Source organism: Melanerpes formicivorus, unplaced genomic scaffold, assembly GCF_026170545.1.
Source record: "Melanerpes formicivorus ecotype bairdi unplaced genomic scaffold, bMelFor1.0.p_v2 SCAF_37, whole genome shotgun sequence".
NCBI lineage: Eukaryota > Metazoa > Chordata > Aves > Piciformes > Picidae > Melanerpes > Melanerpes formicivorus.
In genome coordinates, this window is record NW_027142389.1 from 4,359,160 (window position 1) to 4,379,319 (window position 20,160).

The following is a 20,160-nucleotide window of genomic DNA, read 5'->3' on the forward strand; positions in this document are numbered from 1 at the left end:
GAACTCCTTACAAGCATCATACTTTTTGACTAAATCTGCTGGAATAACCTAAGCCACAATTCTGGTGGATTAGCACATTTAATTTAGATAATCACAGAATGGTTCCAATGGAAAGGAACCTTCCAAGGTCACTTAGTCCAACCCTCCTGCAGTCAGCAGGGATATCTTCAAGTAGAGCAGGCTGCTCAGAGCTTCAAACAACCTGACCTGCAGCATTTCCAGGGATGGGGCAACCTGGGCCAGCGTTTCACCACCCTCAGCATAAAGAAATTTCTTCCTTCTCTCTAGTCTAAATCTCTCACTTTTAGTTTCAAACCATCACCCCTTGTGCTGTCACAACAGGCCCCACTAAAACATCTGTCCCCATCTTTCTCATAGACTTCAAGCACTGAAAAGCCACTAAAAGGTCTCCCTGGAGCCTTCTCTTCCCCAGGTTGAACACCCCCAGCTCTCTCAGCCTGTCCTCATAGAAGAAGACTTCCTCTGTAAGCTTTGTCTGTCAGAAGTGCAATACCTTTCCCAGCCAATTCTTGCTCTCTCAGCATACTCAGGAGGCAACGTGGTGGTGTGGGAAGAATATTCCCCAACAGAGCATTAATCTTGATATTTGCAGGGTAGTAACATCTCCTGTGATGAGCAGAAGTGATGGCTGTGGCTGTTCAGCTTCGCATCCTGGCTGGTACTGGACAGAACGTATTCTTGAGGGCATCTGAGCAGCGGGGAAAAACTGAGGACATGGGGGGAAGAAAGGAAGGTGCATGAATGAGAAAAGTCATAATTAAGAAGAGCCAAGTTAACTGGAGACTGGTTGAATAGTTTTACATCTCAGGCAGGAATAATACTGCTACAACCTCAGACAGGGCCCGAGTCCCCAGGCAGGAGGAGTTTATGTGCTGCAGTCCCGTCGCAGACAATCAGATTGAAGCACACGTTTAAGGACAGGGCTGAGCAGGGAGGGTTTGTGAGATCTCTATAAAAGCACAACCCTTCCATTCTCCCAAACCATATGGGTCTGACTTCCCATATGGAGTGACAAAATAAAAATATATTCTAAAAATAGCTCTCACCAAAAGAAAAAAAAAAAAAAGGCAGGCAAAAAAATGCACTGGCTGAAGGCTGCTTCCTGTGCTGCCATTTGATTAGCCTCCTGTATTATTTCTTCAGCAGCAATTTCATTGCTCTCTGATTTGGAGCATGAAAAGCTGTTTTTATAGTTGTAAACAGAGGAGAAAAAGGCATCCGGGAAGCAAATATAGAGAGCTCTTCTGGCTTTATGGTAGCTGCAGGAACAAGTAAAATGATTTTAGAGCAGAGGAAAACAAAGTGATGCAGGGAGATGATCTATCTTTGCAATCTGTATTTAAGTTCCCTGTCAGCCCCTCTGCGAGCGCAGAACATTACACATTCCGTGCAGCTCCAAAGTAACCTAAAGGAGCCAAAAATTGTCAGAGCAGAAATCCCCTGTGCCGAAGGGATCTCTGCCAGCACGGCTCCCACCCTGCTCGGCACGGCGGCCGCATGCGGCTCCCTGACAGCTCCTTCTGTCCACCGCGATGAGAGGAGCTGGAGGAGCTGCTCCCTGTGTGTCGTGGCGTTGATGGATGGTAGTGAACGCAGACATTCCCATTTGGGCTCTGCTGGAAGGTGCCTTCTCAAAAATCAGAGACTGTTTTTCTTTCTTCTTCATTTTTTTTAGGAAGAATAACTACTGAGAATTTAAAATTCTTTCCCCCTTCAGCTGGGTCCAGAAGCAAAGCACTAACCAAGCACCCAGGGAGCTGCTGGTGGCATCTAAACCCAGAAACAGCTGACTTGGAAGGAGATGAAGGAAGGAAGATCAGTTTTGGTCTTGATCTTACCAATGGTTCTCATCCTGGTCATGATTGTATCAATGCTTATAATTTCTAAAGGATGAGGGTCAAGAGGCTAGGACCAGACTCTTGTCAGTGCTGCCCAAGGACAGGACAAGGGCCAGTGGGCACAATCCAGAACCATCTGAACATGAAAGAACCTCTTTCTTGTGAGGCTGCTGAAGCCCTGGAACAGGCTGCCCAGAAATGTTGTGGAGGCTTTCTCTGGAGAGATTCCAAACCTGCCTGGACATTGTGATCTTGGACAACATCCTGGGGATGACCCTGTTTTAGAAGGAAAGGTTGGACTAGATCATCTGTAGAGGTTCTTTCAAACCCCCACCTTGGTGGGATTCCATTATGGGAGCCTCCTACCTTCAATTTCTTACTTGAAGACTCAGCACGTGTCTCCAAGCTCCAGACCCAGCATCTGTTGCAGGTCAAAATAAAGTTCTGTTATTGTTTGGGAGTTTTTTGTTTGTTTCTTTTAGGTTTATGGGGTTTTTGTATTTTCTCTCTCTGGTTTATTAAAGCTTTAGAAATGACTCTTCCAATCTGAGCAAAAGCTCTAGATTTACCCTTAAAAGAGGCTTTTATAATATCTAAGAAATATTAAAATGCTAAGAGGGAAAATGAAAGATATCTAGAGTAGGAACAAGCTGAGCTGTAAAAGCTTTGGAAGAGAAAGGATTAGAAGCCAGCTTTCCTCTAAAGAATTTACATAGGGAGGAGGAAAAAAAAAACCCACACCACTTTGGAAACAATTACTTACAAAGTTCAAAGTATTTGGCACTCTTTGCTTTAGTAAGATAAGGGGCAACAAATAACATCCATAGTCACAAGGAGTTAGCCCAATTACTTCTGTCAGCAAAACTGATTTCACAACATACATATTGCTGCTAGGAAGAAATACTTTTCTTGCCTCAAATTCATTTTTACATTGCTAATAAGTCTCTTAGCAGTAGATTAGAAGTGCCTCTTAAGCCAGGAACAGGCAGATCGCCCTGAGCGCAGCCAGCGGTCTCGTCTCCGGAAAAAACGTGATTGAAGCTGAGGAGAACTTCGCCTGAGGAGGTTCACTGCAGGTGTTTGGTCTCATGTCTGTAACCTGCACTGTTACAGAAGCTGTTAATAATTATTATACACCAGCAATCTTCAGAAACATGATCTAGGACTATCCTGACCTTTTTACCTCTAGAAATGAGAAGGCGTTTTCAGGGCTACATGCCCGGAGAGTAGAAAAGATTTCACCTGCCTGACAGGCTGTATAAGGGCCAGAAACCTGAAAAACTTGTTCAAAACGATCCCCAAATTCTCTGAAACCTGACACCTGCTGAGCCAGGTAAACCCTTTAAGGCAACGTAAGTTCAGGAGAATTTAACTTCAGTAAAACAGTGATGGATGAGAGGCAATCACAGGCAGTTCTGTCTGGCCATCAGTGATGGGTCCCACTGTCCTGAGCTCCACTAACGTGGCACAGTTGCCAAGGAGATGCAGTAAAGCAGTGATGGATGAGAGGCAAAGACAATCAAAGGCCGTTCTGTCTGGCCATCACTGATGGGTCCCACTGTCCCGAGCTCCACTAACATGGCACATTTCCCAACGAGATGCTGAAAAGGACTTGGCTCTGCTCTCTGGAGGTGAACAAAAGTAGGAGCTGAATTGAGGCAAGAAGATGAGTAATGGGTATGGGAGACAAAGAAAGAGCTAACATTTTTGATACATCACCAGAACAATCTGAAAAATACTTTACTGTCAGTTGTGGATAAATTCAATTATATCAACTCTACTTGAAGATGTTGAGAAGCTCCAGGCTGCCCTTGGCACCTCACCTGTGTGGTACAGAAGTAGTTGTGCTCTCCGGATGGAAATCCATCAGTCCAACTCCAAAGAGCCTGTCACTGCTGCCTCTGTGCTGGGAAAAGCAGAAGGAATAGAAAGTGATTTTAGGGCTCATAAGAATTACAGCTGGTAATGCTCATATGGAACAATAAGATGTTGTCAAGTATTGCCTGTTCTGTGGCACTTTGCATGGTAAACAGAAATGTCTCAGGAAAGCGCCTGGAAAATAAATGCAGTATCTTAATTCACCCAAAGAAACTCACTTGGGCAAAGAAAACATTTGGAGGATGATGAAGAAAGAGGATCAGCTTCCAGCTTGTGGATATTCTGGACAGCTCTCTGATTGTGTGCAGTAGATAGGCACTTCACTGGAGAGCAGAGATTAGAGGTGTCTATGGCCAGTTAGGAGACTGTGAGAGGGCATCTGACAAAGCTCCAGCTCAAAATGCTGCACCCAGAAAAGGAGCTACATTCTTTAAACGACATTATGCTGGTTTAATTCCTCACTTTCCTCATTTGTGTTGTTGTTCCTCCAAAAGCTTTGTGGCAATTCATGTCAAAGAGCTATGTAAATATTTTCATGTACTGTGTGGAAGATGATGTCAGGCAGTGATGGGAGTGAAATACTGACTCTGTATAACTGTTTGTACCTCTGATAGAATTGACTCATTTTGTGAGATTATAGAAAATACATTCCCTGGTTATATATGCCCCTGGAGGCCTGGTGGAGGTGAGATTATGCAATCTCACAATGTTATTTTACTGGGGGGGGTGAGGGGGGGAGGAAGAAAAGAAAAAAAAAGGACTAAGTAAATAAAAAAGCAGCAGGATATGACTTCATCATGCACTGTTGACATCTGCTTATATGATTTAAAGGATGTTACTATGAATATCAGAGCTGTTAATGTAAATGATGAAGAAATCATAGGTCAGGCATACAATAATAAATATTAGCATAGGTTTCCCAAGGCCAGAAACAGCTGAAATGGTAACAGGAATTATGATTTTACTCTTGAATTATGTGATACTGAAAACACTTTGGTGTCTGCAGCTTTCCTGGAACTGCTCCATTAAAGCCAAGCAGATACACTTTCCAACCTTTTTTATTCCAAAAAACAATGTCACCTTCGCAGGAGGACTATTTCCCCTTCTGTAGGCACTTGCCTCAGCCCATACCCTGCATTAAGTTGTCATGCTGGAGGGATGCAGTGAGCTGTGGGCACATGGTCCTTGTTGTGCAGGGTTCTGGACTAGGGATACAGCACCCTACCTCTGGCATCTGTGTTAGATACATCAGGGGCAAAGAGGCAACAGAAGAGGGAAAAAACCTCCTAACTGTGCTGCATCCACACAGCAAGAATCTTACCTTGTCCTCAACCATGAGCTGCTTCCCTCTTCAACACTAGAATGAAGTGCTCTCAAAAGGCATTAATGCAATAGGCAATATATTAGATATGATGAAAGACTGGTCCAAACAATATGCTTTAAATTGACAGAACACCCCAAACTCATGGCACTATTTATGACACCACTGAATTAGCTTGGACATGCAGAAGGCACAAAATAATATGCCTGTAGCCTTAGTGTAATTCGTTTAGGAGTTATCTGGCAACACCTTGTGCAGCAAAAAAATCCCCCCAGCCAGGCTGGTGCTGCAGAGAAATGCTTTCTTCTCAGTGCAAGGGGCTGGCAGCCACTTTGAAGCACTAAGTGTCATCCTTCACCTGCTTTCCCCAGCTCTGAACATCCCTCCCTGTGATGAAGGCTGTCTGAATTCATCCCAGAGCCATCTAGAAAGTCGGAAGCTGCTGCAGGAAAATATTTTAAGCAATAAGAGCTGCTGGGCAATTACAGCATTACCTACCTGGGGATCCCTGCCAACCGTCGCACAGGGTGGGCTTTGGAAACGCTGCTAAATCATATTTTTACAGAGAAAAAAAAGAAAATAAACCACAATCTAATCCTGTAATGCTCTCTGCATATTGTTGGGCTGTTTTTCCCTTAATGCATGTAACTCCTTGCTGATGGGAAGCTCATAGCTGAGCTTCTAGCTGGTGGCTAACGCCGCAACGCTCTGTATGAAGAAAGCCGGATGCGCCACGAGTATTTTAGCATGGTTACACAAAAAGTCTAAAATTAGGTCATAAATTATATAATCTTGCAAGGAAACAACAAATTTAATGACTATGCCAAACCAGAGATAAAAGCTGAGGAAGGAAATAGCATCTTGCTCATTAAATATTAAGGATCAGACCCTTCAAACATTTTCCAGTGATGAACTCTGTGGGAGTTTGGCATCTGTATTTGTGTGTATTCTATAGAATGTGCTTATACATCACATACAAGGGCTGAATGTGATTTATTGAGCACACACACATAGTAAGTGTATTTATAATGCATAAATATATTCCATCAAGAGCAGGGAAGGTGATTAGTGACAGTTTCCTAAGAGGTTTAATCAGATATTTTGATGGCTTATTTCCAGTGTTGCTCCAAAATCGTTTTTCATTAGAGGGCAAGAAGAAAAGGCAGGTAGAGGCATCTCTCTTTCACACTTACAGTGGCAGCAGATATCACAGACTTAGAGATCAGCTCTGTGCATCCTCAACGGGATTGAAGAACCCTGTAAAAGAAGAAAGGTGCCTGAGTTCTAACAATGGATTTGAAAACTCCCCGCAACCTTCCAATCCCTCCCCTCACACCACCGTGCCCCAGCCTCTCTGCTAACCTCACACAAGACAAATGCGATTTGATCTGTTAGAAATAATGCAGGGGGGAGGTTTTGTGCATATTCCCTTAAAAGTTTGAAGCTATTCCCCCGGGAGCGATGGCTGGTGCTGATGTCCTGAGTATGTTAATGAGAGGGAATGAGCATCTCTGATGGAGGAAGGCAGATAGTGCTCCCGTCCTTGCTGTCGTCAAAGCCTGGCTGATAACCATGTCCTCTTTTTTTTCAGAGATTTGAGTCATTTGTGGCTTGAGTATATAATCCTTGTGCTGAAGCCTGGGAAAACTGCTGTTGATGCCCTTGGCAAATTCTTATCCTAAAAAAGCATGAAAAAGAGCACCAAGTAATTTCAGCTCCATAAAATACATTAAATGCAGCACACAGGTATGTAAATGGGAAACACCATAACTGTAATTTGCCCATTTAGGACCTGATCTAAAGGCTGTAAAAGTTAATTTGAAATCTTTTCATTGATTTTAATGGCCTTTAGATCAGGCCACCATTATTCACTGCCTATCATGTTTGTTTCAGCACAACAGTGGTGTTTGTCCAAAACGTGAATGATGTGGATTGTAAGGCGCACAGATCCACTGCTCCGCGTGCAAAAGCAGAGCCTGCGAAATTATTGACTCCATTTATTGACTTATTATTATTTATTGACTGTAGCAGCGCATGCAAAACCCAAAAACCAAAATAAAGTGCCAAATAATGATTATACCTTTTAAAAGTGAGATAAAAACATGTATTAGTAAGTAAGAAGAAGAAGGCCTCCTCAATCTAAACGTATTTGTGGCATCATAAAATCCAAATGGAATTTCTCACAATTCCTCATTTCTGTCTGCAGCAGTTCAACAACAACAACAACAACAAAAGTGACATGGAAATGATTCAAAACCTCTTGAAGAAACAGCTTTTATTTTTTCTCCTAATTTGAGGAGGAAAAAAAAAAAATACCAGTTTCAACCCAAGCTCAGCAAGGGATAACAGCATTACAGTCACTGCATGGAGAATTTAGCCACTCATAATTCTAAATCCTCCTCAAATGCTTTATTGCTATAAGGTGGCTGATACCAACCCCTACACAACAGGGCTCCCATAGCATTAGCCATGAGAGATAGGCTTCCCGAAAGAAACTATAGCAAAGTAATTGTAAATCTCTAATGATGCATAAAACCAAGCTGAATTGGCCCTGAATTCTCAGCATAAAAGAAATGAACCATCAGAGGAACCAATTCTGGTAGCAGTATAACATACCCCGGTGTGGAAACTGTTTATGGTGTTTGCTGCAGTGGAAATATTCTCACTAATATGCAGGCAATAGGAATTCATTAAAAATGCCTGAATGTTGCAACTTCTCATGATACCATGTGTGACATTAAAAACAAATCATTAGCCAAAAAGAAAACCTCATCTGGACCAAACCAATTCAGCATCTTTCTCAGCCACAGCCAGTTTTCTGTGTGACAAATCCAGAGCATTCTACCTGGTTTTAAACCCAGCCTGTGAAACCTTCAGGCTGGGTTCGTGCACAGTAGCAGTTACAGCCTCAGGAGGCTGGACTGGGCTGGAGCTGTGCCTCACCAAGAATGTCTCCAGATGCCCAGCTGAACATGGACTGACTACTTGCCAGGAATCATAGAACCACAGAGTTGTTTAGGCTGGAAAAGACCTTTAAGATCAGTGTGTTCAACCATTAACCTGACATTCCCACGTCCACTGCTGAACCATTTCCCTAAGCACCATGTCCACACATCTTTTTAAATACCTCCAGGGATGACGATTGGACCACTTCCCTGGGCAGCCTGTTTCAGGGCTTGACAACCCTTTCAGAGAAGAAATTGTTCATCATGTCCAAGCTAAACCTCTTCTGGTACAACCTGAGGCCATTTCCTTTAATCCCATTGTTTGCTACTTAACAGAACAAACCCATACCCATCTCACTGCAACATCCTTTCACATAGTTGTACAGAGTGAGGTCTCCCCTCAACCTGTTTTTCTCCAAACTAAACTCCAGTACCTTCATCTACCCCCATCCCACTCCTCACAAGACTTGTTCTCTGGACCCTTCTCTGGGGGCTTTGTAACCTTTCTCTGAACCCACTTCAGCAGGGTAGTGAGGGGCCCAAAAGTGAACCCAGTATTCAGGAAGAGCAGCCCTATGCCTCCTGCCCCTCCCATGCCTTGCTCAAGAGGAGAGCTGTGCTGGGACCTCCAGTGGTAGCTTTTAAGGGTACAGAGCCATGGCCACACAGCAGTGGGACAGGGCTGTCCCTGCTGGTGTACCAACATAGAATCCAAACCTCCCATTTTCTTAGAAGGTTTAGTCAATACCCACTGGATAAGTATCTAATAAAATATTTAAATCCATAATTAATGACACCATTTAATTAATTAATGATACAAACCACAAAACCTTAACGACGAGGCCAGCTCATTCTGCAAACCGCAAGGCACAAAGCTGGACCTTCACCCATTAATCCATCACTCTGCAGAGGCAGCTTGCTCCAGAAGCAGATCAGATTGATTATCTGAGAGACCAGAAATCACTTACTCATGCAGAAAAGAGCACAGCCCGTGCTGAGGTCATGATGCACATTTCCCGAGGAGCCTCTAACCTGGCCCTAAACATGCTTGCTTTTGAGATGAGAAGCCAGGCTTGCTTTCACATCTAGAAGGTCTCTGGCTTCTCTTTTTTCTATTTTTCTATTTTTTTTTTTCTTTCCTTTCTTTTTTTTTTTGACACTGCCAAGAGGTATTGCATGGGATGATGCTTTTCTAGCACTGGGGCATCTGTCCACTGAGAACTAGATTGACAAGGCTGAAACGGTTGGGTTTGTTTGCTTTATCGTTTCACAAGTCTAAGAGGCAGACATCTGAAAGCTCGGATGCATCACTGTGCAGTGTCAAAACCAGCAGAGGCACAGATTTGAAATCTGCATAAGTGGGCAAAAATAGGGCAGATCTGAAATTAATTACGATTTCTAGGCATCACCTAGAGAACACTATTTATCTGTCACAGGCATGCATCGATGTATATCGCATTTACTGCATGGCTTTCAGTCCAAGCTGCAGTTTTCAAGTTTGTGTGTGCAGGACTCTGAGGCTCAGCAATGAATTTCCATTTTACAAAGCATTTGAAAGAATTATTTTAGGGAAAAAAAACAACCAACCAACAAACCAAGAAGCACATGTCACCAATTTAAAGTCAAACTAAACTGAAATGAAAGTGACCCATCGGGGCTTTCTATGCTTGCTACTATCTGTACCACGTACTACACGTGCGGTATAAAGCACACCATAACTACACATAGGTGTTGCAGCCTTATCTGTAATCCCCATGGAAATTACAGGAAGAAAAGGTAAAAAAAAAAATTGTGAGGGATTTAAAAAAAGGGGAAAAAAAAAAAAAGCCACCCAGGCATTGATCTGACTCTCTTCCCACTGTGGGTAATGGAATTTTGAACACTGATAGCAGCAGAAAAAGTTAGGATAAGGATAAAAGGGAGAGAAATGAAGATTCCCTATTAAATATCCTCCTTGTGCATATGTGTAACAATAAAGGAATGGAGAAAGTGATGAAAGAGGAGAGAACTGCTGCAGGCATAAGAGACACACGAACTAATTCACACTGTTAGAACCTTCATTCAGTTTGGTGAAGTGCTGGCACTGTGAGCATCTTCTTTATTTGCTTGTGAGCGAGGGTTCTTACCCTGCAAGCGATTCTTATGGCTGTTCATTTTGGAGAGGAGTTCAACCCACTTGACCCTTTGCCCTGAGGATCTCCCAGCAGTGTGTGCTATCTAAAATACTCCACCTGACGCCTCTATATTCCAAACTACCTCCATTTTTCCCAATCAAACCAGAACAACTCTAATTAAATTTAAACAAGAAGCTAAAGTGAGATGAATGGTTTATAGGTGCTTCATGCTTCCTTACATTGATTAATAGATAAAGAATTCATACCTCCACCAAATTAGTTGACAAACTCTGCTGTAATTTATTCCTTGTACGTGATGATCTGTAAGCACAGCGCACTCCAGGCGGGAGTGAGCTCCAGCTCCCTCTAAGCACAGTTTGTGCCGGTTGGCTGCACCCACCAGGTATTTACACCCTGCAAATCTTGCCTTTGTATTCAAAGTTCCTCAGCATGGTTTTGGTTTGAAAGGAAAGTGGCAGCAGTTATTCTTGCACAGAACACCACGATTCAGGGATCAGCTTTGCAGTGAGGGCAGATGCCTTGGACCATATTATTTCTTGGTGCCCAGAGAACTTCTGTCTTGGGTTTTAGCTTTCCTTTTGTTTTCCCTGATGTTGTCCTGCATATCACTCTGCTCTCTAAGTGGGAAGCAGCTCACAGAAGGGTGAGGGTTACAAGGGACCTCAGGAGATGCTCTAGTCCTGCCCTTCTACTAAAGCAGTTAAACGTAATTTTCTTTCACATATAGAAAAAAATTTTGCCAGAGCCATGAATTTGCCACTTCAAAATCAGGCTCTTTAACCCCAAAGTTGATCCAGATGATACCTGCCTGCTTCTAAAGCAGAGCATTACAAGAAGGTGGCACACGAGGGGTTGTGCCAGGGACTGCTTGTCTGCCCTGGACAGAGTCAAGCCCAAAACATCATGGACCAGGCTGGAGCCATCCAGAGGTCAGCCCCAGCTTCAAGAGGTGGCAACAGCTGAGCTTATTTCTAAGGAGTTTGCTGTGTTGAGTAAGGCAGGTCAGGTCAGGGTAGGAACCAGCAGCTGGCAAGAGATGTATCTATATGAGGCTTAATCTGATTCACCAATTACTACGCAGCTCAAATTTTGCAAGGGACATTCAGCCCTGGAGATGGATATCCCTGTGTCAGAAAAATGGAAATCAATGAATCTATTCAGAAAAACATAATTTCATTTTGCTTCTTAACTAGAACTTGAGATACACACATTTCTCCCTTCCCAGTCCTCCCTGACTTAAATGTATCCTGTGTTATATAAGTAATTGTTTTGAACCCACTCTAGGACACAGTCAGAGACATGACTCCAATAACACATTATCAGTAAAACAAAGCAAAACAGTTTCATGTCCCTGCTGGGTTTGTATATACACTCTTAAATGAGCAGATTCTCTCATTATTCACCCTGATCTGGTCATTGTATGCTTAGCCACAGCTGTCACAACAGGTGCCTGAGTGTCCTCCTGCTTCACGGCACCGTGTTTTCTCTCCAGAATTTGTTGTCAAATTCCTCTGCTGCCTTTCTCTGGTGACTTTGCTGTTCTGCCTCCAGGTCCTCCCAGGTTCAACTTCATAGTTACTTTTGAAATCATCAAGTGCTTGCTGACTCAGGATGTGGCAATCCTTCATTTTAAGCATCAGTTCTCCTCCACAAGTTGATGTTCTTCATCCCATCACCAGAAAACCATTTATTCCTCAACTTCAGCCATGCTTCTCTTGCCTGGAACTTTCTCCATCTTTCTTGCTCCTTCCAGTGGCCTCTTCTAAACGCAATGCCCAACAGTATGTTGCAGAATACAATTTGGGACTACACATCAGTTAGAGGCTGATCCCTCCACTAGACCAGATTATGTCCCCTGTGTCAAACAACAGCCAGAGTTTCCAGTGAGTTGAGAATTTACAGATCAGCTCTTGACCAGCATCATAGAATCACAGAATCGTTTTTGGCAGACACCTTTCAGATCATCAAGTCCAGCAATTAACCCAGCACTGCCAAGTCACCACTAAACCATGACCCTCAGCACCACATTTACACAATTTCAGTAGCTCCTTGTTTCTCTTAAACTTGGGAGCCCAGAACTGGATTTCAGATGTGGCTTCACTAGGTCAGAGTAGATGGGGAGAAGAACCTGCTGACTGCACTCTACCAAATGTACCTCAGGAGACCACTGGCCTTCTTGGCCACAAAGGCACATTAATGGCTCCTGGTGGACTTCTTTTCCACCACAATCCATAAGTTCTCCTCTGTGAAGATGCTTTCCAGCATGTCGACCCTAACCTGTACTGGTGCAGGGGATTATACCTCCCAGGCACAGGGAATCATTCCTCTCTTTCTTATTCTCCCTTTACCACCATATTATTTTTAAAGCAAAATAATTATTGTTGGTTTAGATGTCTTGACCCTTTCCAGCATGGGAAATCTCTCTGTCTTGCAGCTGATCACATGCTAAACTGGAACAGGGGCAGCTCCTCTGCTCTGCTATGGTGCAAGTTTGCCTGAATGCAGGGACATATTGATCTTGAAAGAAACATAAATCCACAATAGATGCAAGGAAACTAACAGAGGCAAACAGGGATTTGAGGGGGGGGACAAACCAGGACTGAAAGCTGGTGTACTGCAAAACCAGCAGTGCAAAGAATGCCAAGGAAAGGAGCTTAGCCATAAGGCTTTTTGTTAAGCTTGTTCTAATTGCTTTAATTCATGGCTTTTCTTAACTTTCTTCAAAAATCATTGGGCAGAATAAAAGGAACCTTGATTGCAGGAGTTGAACTCTGAGTTTTCCACAGCCTTTCTGTAGCTGTAGAAGCCCCACGTTCCATATTATTAACCTCTCTCTATTCAAGGATCCAGAAAAGGTGGTGGTGTCAGCTACCCAACCTGAAGTTCAAGACCTTTATGGGCAAGGCGACATTTTAGAGCATAATAACTACACAAAATCCTTATCAAAGATTGTCAGAGAGTTGGAATTACCAGTGGTTATCAGTCAATAATTGTTAGAGTAACTGATGGGTGAGCGGTAACCCTTCACATGCAATTCTTCTGCGGGAATGAGAAAAGCAGCTGGAAGGAATTCATAACAAGAACCTCACAGAGCTCAGAGAGATGTGATGTATAAACAGATTATTATTTCCTGTGGATATTGATGACAAATAGACTGGATTTGGTATGGATGGGAAATATCACTACACTCTAAGCCATCTGAACTCCCTGTGGTTCAAGGTAAAAACCTTTCCTGTAACCCACAAGAACTCAGCATAAAGCAAGCACTGCATATCTGGGTCACTAGAAATATAAAAGTTGAACATTCCCCTTGTACACTTTCCATTTAATTCACCTTTCCTGCGGGGTTTTGGTGTAATGAGACATTGATTATAGCAAGGAGTGCTGTATAGCATGAATTAATTCATGTAAGAGAAACAGAGAGAAGCCCTAAGTAGCCAGATAAATAAAATGCAAAGTGTGATGGTCATCCGGTTGCAAGTCAGCCCCAAGGGACTCCTTTATCTGTAAATCATCTACTCAGTGAACACTACCAACACCTGCACTTCTCTTCCCTCATCCTTCCCTGTACCTACAGCTCTTCTAAAATACAAAAAATCCCCATAGAAAATGCAAAACTAACTCCAAACTTTTGTTCCTTTGCTGGAAAACAGGTAATCGATAACAACGTGATGGCTAATGATATGAGGAAATGCACACCCAAAATTACTTTCCCATTTAATTTAGAGAGAAAGTCTACTCAGTGCATGGTCAGTTGGTTCAGTGTAATAAACAGCATTTATAAAGAGAACACAAAGCAGGAAGAACATGGTTTGTTCCCCCTGATTCACTGCTCACCCTTGCTAATTTCCTCCTATCTCTTGTAGATTTGTTTTAAGTCAGGCAGGCTTGCACCACAGCAGAGGGGAGGAGCTGCTCCCATTCTAATTTAGTAAGGCTGATATTTGGAGATGTGGGTTGCATCCATGAAATTAATCACAGAAACACAGGTTGCAAAAGATCCTCAGGATCACCAAGTCCAAACAAGAACCCTAATCTACAAGGTTCACCTCTAAACCATATCCCCAAGTACCACATCCAAATCACCTTTAAACACCTCCAGGGCTGGTGATTCCAACTCCCTGGGGAGCACGTTCCAGTGCCTGTCCACTCTTGCCATGAAAAAAATTCTCCTTAATGTCCAGATTAAACCTACCTAGTGGCAGCTTGAGGTCTTTCCCTCTTGCTCTATCGCTAATTACTTGTGATAAGAGAACAGCACTGACCTCTCCACAATCTCCTTTCAAGTAGTTGTAGAGAGCAATGAGGTCTCCCCTCAGCCTCCTCTTAAAACACTTTTATGGGCACGGGCCAGATCTAAAGATATTACCTGGCTTTTCACAGTGCTTCCAGAAAGATTAAATGCTAATGAAAAAGACACTGAAAGAAGAAATATGCTCAGTGCAAAGGTGAAAAAGGAGCCACCTTCCTCCTTGGCACATCTCAGGTTCTTCCTTAGCTTAAGCCACGTCAGGTATATATCAATATATTTATACAGAACATCATTTACCAAGTCAGTCAGCAAAAAGTTTACAGCTGGCCATCAAGAATTATACACAGGGGGAAAACTACACTAAAGAAAAATAATGATTCCTCATCAACTTACCTTGAGCCTTGTCACACCGTGAACTAGCTTGGATTTGGCACTACTAAAAATATTTAGGAGGAGGTGGGGTTATAGTTTATGAAGATCCCAAATTCCCTGCAGTGTTAAACTGTGTCACTCCAGAGTAAATGGTGCCTCGTATTTTGACTGTACGTGGAGCAATGGCATACGTGCATAGCTTAGCTCCTTTGATGGTTTCCAACATTGAAAAGTGTTCCCATCGTGCTGGGAGGCTATTTATTTGCATTGGTCTCATTTTATCTCTGTGAGACATGCCCTTTACTGTCCACAGCCTTGGATACTGAATTTTAGATGTTGGCCAGATACATGCCACGAAGATCCAAGGGAGGAAGGGTAACCACCACCACCTCAATTTGCAAATATAGTTTTCTTCCATTCATACCACAGAGAAAGAGAAAAAGAGAAGAATACCTTTATGTAGGAAAAATCTTCACAGAAAGCACAATCTGAGCATGAAGAAATGCTGAATTCAAGAAATACATTAGTCTTTTATAAGGTGCCCTCAGATCTAGCCCAGAACATGATATTAACTCATTTTATACTGCCAACCTTTAGAGGCAAGAGCCACATCTTACACTCCAAGACCTGTACAGCCAAATTAAAGTCCATTAAAGGTACTCATCAAGGACCAAACTGGAAATAGGGTGTTTAAAACAGAGCAAGAAGTCCTTTCCCTCCCTGGAGAGCACTAGTTTCCCAGACAAATGGATGGATTATAACAAGCCATTGTGCATTATTTTCTGTCTTCAATGACCTAGTTCCCATGCTGTCTGTAATACTGAAATGGGAAACTAAAGCTTGGGGGTAGATCATCAGCTGGAGAAATTCAGCCCTGCTCACTGTGTCAGCACACAGCAGGCAGAGAGCATCTCTTAGTCAATGCTCAAACCCCAGAAAGTTTCATTTCTTGACTTGATTAAAACAAGAGAAAGAGAGTGCCAGCCAGCCAGAGAGATGCATTTTCAGCAGGTGAGTAGGAGCATCTTTACAAACCTGAATTTTGGAGGCGATTCCAGTGACAGAAATGTGCTTAACAACTTAAAAAGCTGAGGTGCATTTCTGAGCTGAATGCACAGATCCTAATTTTTGACCTGGGGCTGGGTTTCTGGTGAAGTTCTGTTGATATTGTCTTTTTTTCCCCCCTCAGGTTTGTTTGATTATTACAATTAAGACAAGCATGTGATGAGAGTATTCACCAAAAGAGCTTCATTCTGCCTTATTATTATCTTGGTAAAGTGTACTTTCCTTCCTTAAAACAGCATATGTTGCAGAGTGATGTTTCTTGTGATGACTTCCAAATAATGTATTTACCCATCACTTAAATCACACATTATAATTTATAGGTTAGTTACTCTGTTTTGGTGTCAGTCAAAACTGGAAGCTGTATGGCAGAGCTTAGATTAGGAGAAAGATTTTTCATGGTGAGCTTTAATAAAATAATGATGACTTTATAAGAGCTATTGCAGAGCAAGCTGTCATCTAATAATAAGCTTGTTCCTGTTTGGTTAAATGCTTCATCTTGTGCTTGTTTGTAAAAAGTTAATCATTACAGCACAGTTACACTTTAGCAGGTGAGTCTGCACTGGGTAAAGCCCCAGACACTGTGCTGCAGCTCCACCAAACCAGTGAAGAATGGACCTTGAGATTTCAGCTGGTTTTGTTGCAGCATACACTCCCTTCTGAAGAGGGGTTTGATGTTTTGCCCAAACAGCTCCTGTAAGATTGGCAAGGTGAAGGTGACCACCCGAGCCCTGTCCCAGCACTGCCTTTACAGACACATCAGTACTGATGTGCTGGCTCAGCACAGACAAGGGCACACACAGCAGCCAAGTAGGAAGGCAGAAACTCCCTGAGATTTCCTCCTAGGTCTGTCTTGCTCTTAACACACCAGGCTGAAAGCTCAAAAATCTCCCAGTGGTCCGCAGAGGGATGAGAAATGAGATGCTCTCCACTTCTCCATATAAAAATTATTCCAGGGGACAAACTCTTCATCATTGTGAGCCCCGAAACACAATGATGTGCTCCGACCCCAGGAGAGCATGGTCAGCCTGAGGGTTCCACTCAAAAGCCTCACAGAAAATGGGACAAAGCACAAGTCCTTGACTCCTGGAGCCTTCACAAACACAACAGCTACTCTCTGCTTGCTGCCCCTGCCAGCATGGTTAAATGCTGACACTACTCACTGCCTCCTTGTACATGGCAGACCTCTGGCAGCTGCTGATAAATGCAGTTTCATGATGGGCTGTGCTAGATCACAGATATTTGTATTGTAAAGCAGCCTCCTGCTGTGACCCATCCAGCCATGGCCATCTGGACCAGTGGGTGCTTCTCTGGTTACATGTGCAGGTGGCCCTTTGGTCAGACATGACAGAAGCATTACCCAGCAGCTCTCCATACTGTGTAGAGTTCCCTCCATAAATCATGTGCTACCACACCTCACTTCAGGAATCTGGAGGCTGTCCAGCTGGACCATGGGCACAGACCTCCTCCACCTCTTGCTCTTGTGTGGTGGGCAACACTAGCAAAGCAGTTTGGGGAGCATGGGATGCTAAATGCTCTCCATGGTAAAGGGATGCTCTCAGAGCAATGCAGGGACACCAGCTAAAATCATCTCAGCTCCTGAAAGACTTTCCACCACCCTCTGAGAAAACAAAGAGGAATAAGTTTACCCCATCTGGCATCAGCCTTTCTGCACAGAGAAACTCGAGTGCTCAAAAAAGCAAACCTTCCTCTTACATAGAAGAAAACACCTCTCACACTCAGCTACTGAAAAGAGGTTGTAGCGAGCTGGGGGTCAGCCTCTTCTCCCAAGGAACAAGAGTAAATGGCCTCAAGTTGCACCAGGGGAGGCTTAGGTTGAACATGAGGAACAATTTCTTCCCCCAAAGGACTGTCAAGCCCTGGAAGAGGCTGTCCAGGAAAGTGGTGGGGTCCCTATTCCCGGAAGGATTGAAAAGACATATAGATGTGCTGCTGAGGGTGGACCTGGCAGTGCTGGTTCAGTGGTTGGACTTGATGATCTTAAAGGTCTCTTCCAACCAAAATAATTCTATGAGTCTAGCATTCTTGCTGCCCTAAAGCAAGTTGCTGTTGCTGCTTTCTTGTGGAATGGAGCAGCTTAGTCTAGATGATTTAGAAATATCATTTGCCTTCTCTCCCACAGATGGCAAACCCCTTGGTTTCTGCCACCACTAAACATACAAATAAATCATCAAGATATGATCCACTAACATAGTCAAAATGATGTTTGGCCTGAATTATTTTGTGATATTTTGGTTTTGGGGCTTCAAACATCAATTTCATTTTGCAGTGACTACATGTTCCATTTTTCACACACTTAGCAAAATTGCTTAACTGAGACTTTTTTCTTCTTCTTTTCTCTTCTCTCTTTTCCAACATAGCATTATTTCTACCCTAAAAACATGCAAAGACTGGCACTTATATAACGTGCAGAATTCCCTGCTCTGGGTTCCATTGCTATGTTATAAAATGTTTATCGTATCTACTTTTTCTGTTGTTGGTTGTGTTTTGTTTGTTGGTTGGGTTTTATTTTTTTTACTATATGGCTTTGACATCCCAACTCTTTTTAATAAAAATCACGCTAAGATACACAGGCAACATTTTCCAGGCCCCTTCCATGCAGCTATTTTCATTTCCATTTGCTCCCCTCAGCAAAGGACAACCTCCCCAGTACCCACCCATGCGTGCTGCACGCTGGCAGCCTTATCGGAAACAAGGACAAGGCACATCCAGCCCTCACTTCCCAAGCTTAATGCCCTTTGCAAGCCTTGTCAGAGCAGTTGTTTGCCAAAGACAAGAAGCCTTATTTCTATTCACTCCCCACATAATCCACCTTGTGAATTTACACCTCACCTACCCACGCATTCAAGGACCCAGAAACGCAAAATATTTCCTACTGTGTTTCCAACCCGCATCCTCCTGGATACATGATAAGAGCTTAATGGCTTTGACACTGCGCTGTTTTCACATTCATGCATAAGTTATGGATCCAGCAACAGATCAGCCCTTCTTTGTGCTTCCCATTGGCTCTGGTTCGCTGCCTTAAACTGTCTGAGTCAAGGCCACGTTTTAATGCCATAGACGCTCTATTCAAATACCAGTATGACCACATTTTAAAAGCCACCCTGTACCACTTCATTGCCGCAGATGTCCTTTACATCTGGCAAGGGCCGTTTCTCTGCATGTCAACAGTAATTCAGTTTAACAGCTGTCTCTTTTGACAAGCTTAGTGTCAGACTCTAAAATGACAGGGTGACAGTTTTCCTTTTCTTTAACAGAACATAGTGCAAATTAACCATTTGAATGCAGGCGCGCTGAACGCCTCCCGAATACGGCTCTTGGAGCCGGCTGAACAGGCTTTAGGAAACGTTGGTATTCACAAGCCAAGCTGAAAACCTGTAGGGCCTGACAAATCAAGGCACTTCTCCTGGAACTGGCATTCTTACCTGAAATCTAAGATTTCAACACCCAGAAAACCTTAGGCTGAGTTGCAAGTGAAGCTGGAGGCAAACAGGGAGAATTCTCAGGCTGGTACAAGCAGCAATTTTCCTGCACTGCATAACTACACAGGAGAATTTGCTGTGTATTTAAAGCACTTGTTAGTACAGCAGCTAATGGTGCTGTATCAGCTCTCACATGGTACCCTGAACACACACAGATGTGGCAGACATAAAAATGTACCTCATAGTAATTTCTCTAGGCTTAGCACTATGCCTGAGATCAAGAATCCCAGCATAGCAAGGGTTGGAGGGACCTCTGGAGATCATCTAGTCTGAGGTTCTGGTAAAGCAGGGTCACCCACAGCAGGTTGCCCAGGATCACAAAGTCCAGATGGGTTTGGAATCTCTCCAGAGAAGGAGAATCCACAACCTCTCTGGGCAGCATGGTCCATGGCACCCTCACATATAAGAAGTTTTTTCTCATGTTCAGATGGAACCTTCTGTTCCTGTTTGTGCCTGTTGCCCCTTGTCCTGTTGCTGGACAGCACTGAGAAGAGTTTGGTCCCATCCTCTTGCACCCTGCCCTTTAGATATTGATAAGCATTGAGAAGATCCCCTCTCAGGCTGCTCTTGCCCAGGCTAAACAACCCCAGACAGCTCAGCCGTTCCTCCTCAGAGAGATGCTCCAGTCCATCATCTTTGTTGCCTCTGCTCGACTCTCTTCAGTAGCTCCTTATCTCTCTTGAACTGGAAATCCTGGAACTGGACCCAGTACTTCACTTGTGGCCTCATTAGGACAGAGTAGAGGGAAAGGAGAAGCTCCCTCTACCTGCAGGCCACACTCTTCTTAAGACTCCCCAGAAGACCACTGGCACATTGATGGCTAATGGGGAACT

At 43.4% G+C, this 20,160-nt stretch overlaps 1 long non-coding RNA gene across 1 annotated transcript in view; it reads right to left on the reverse strand.

The window, feature by feature from the left end:
• LOC137450764 (uncharacterized) overlaps window positions 1-20,160 on the reverse strand; it is a 42,224-nt gene that overhangs the window by 2,005 nt on the left and 20,059 nt on the right. Inside the window, exons 5-8 of the long non-coding RNA XR_010989628.1 lie at window positions 6,421-6,736; window positions 6,252-6,315; window positions 3,683-3,765; window positions 515-727 (exon numbers count right to left, since the gene is read on the reverse strand). This is a non-coding gene — a long non-coding RNA (uncharacterized lncRNA). The remainder of the gene's footprint in view (window positions 1-514; window positions 728-3,682; window positions 3,766-6,251; window positions 6,316-6,420; window positions 6,737-20,160) is intronic.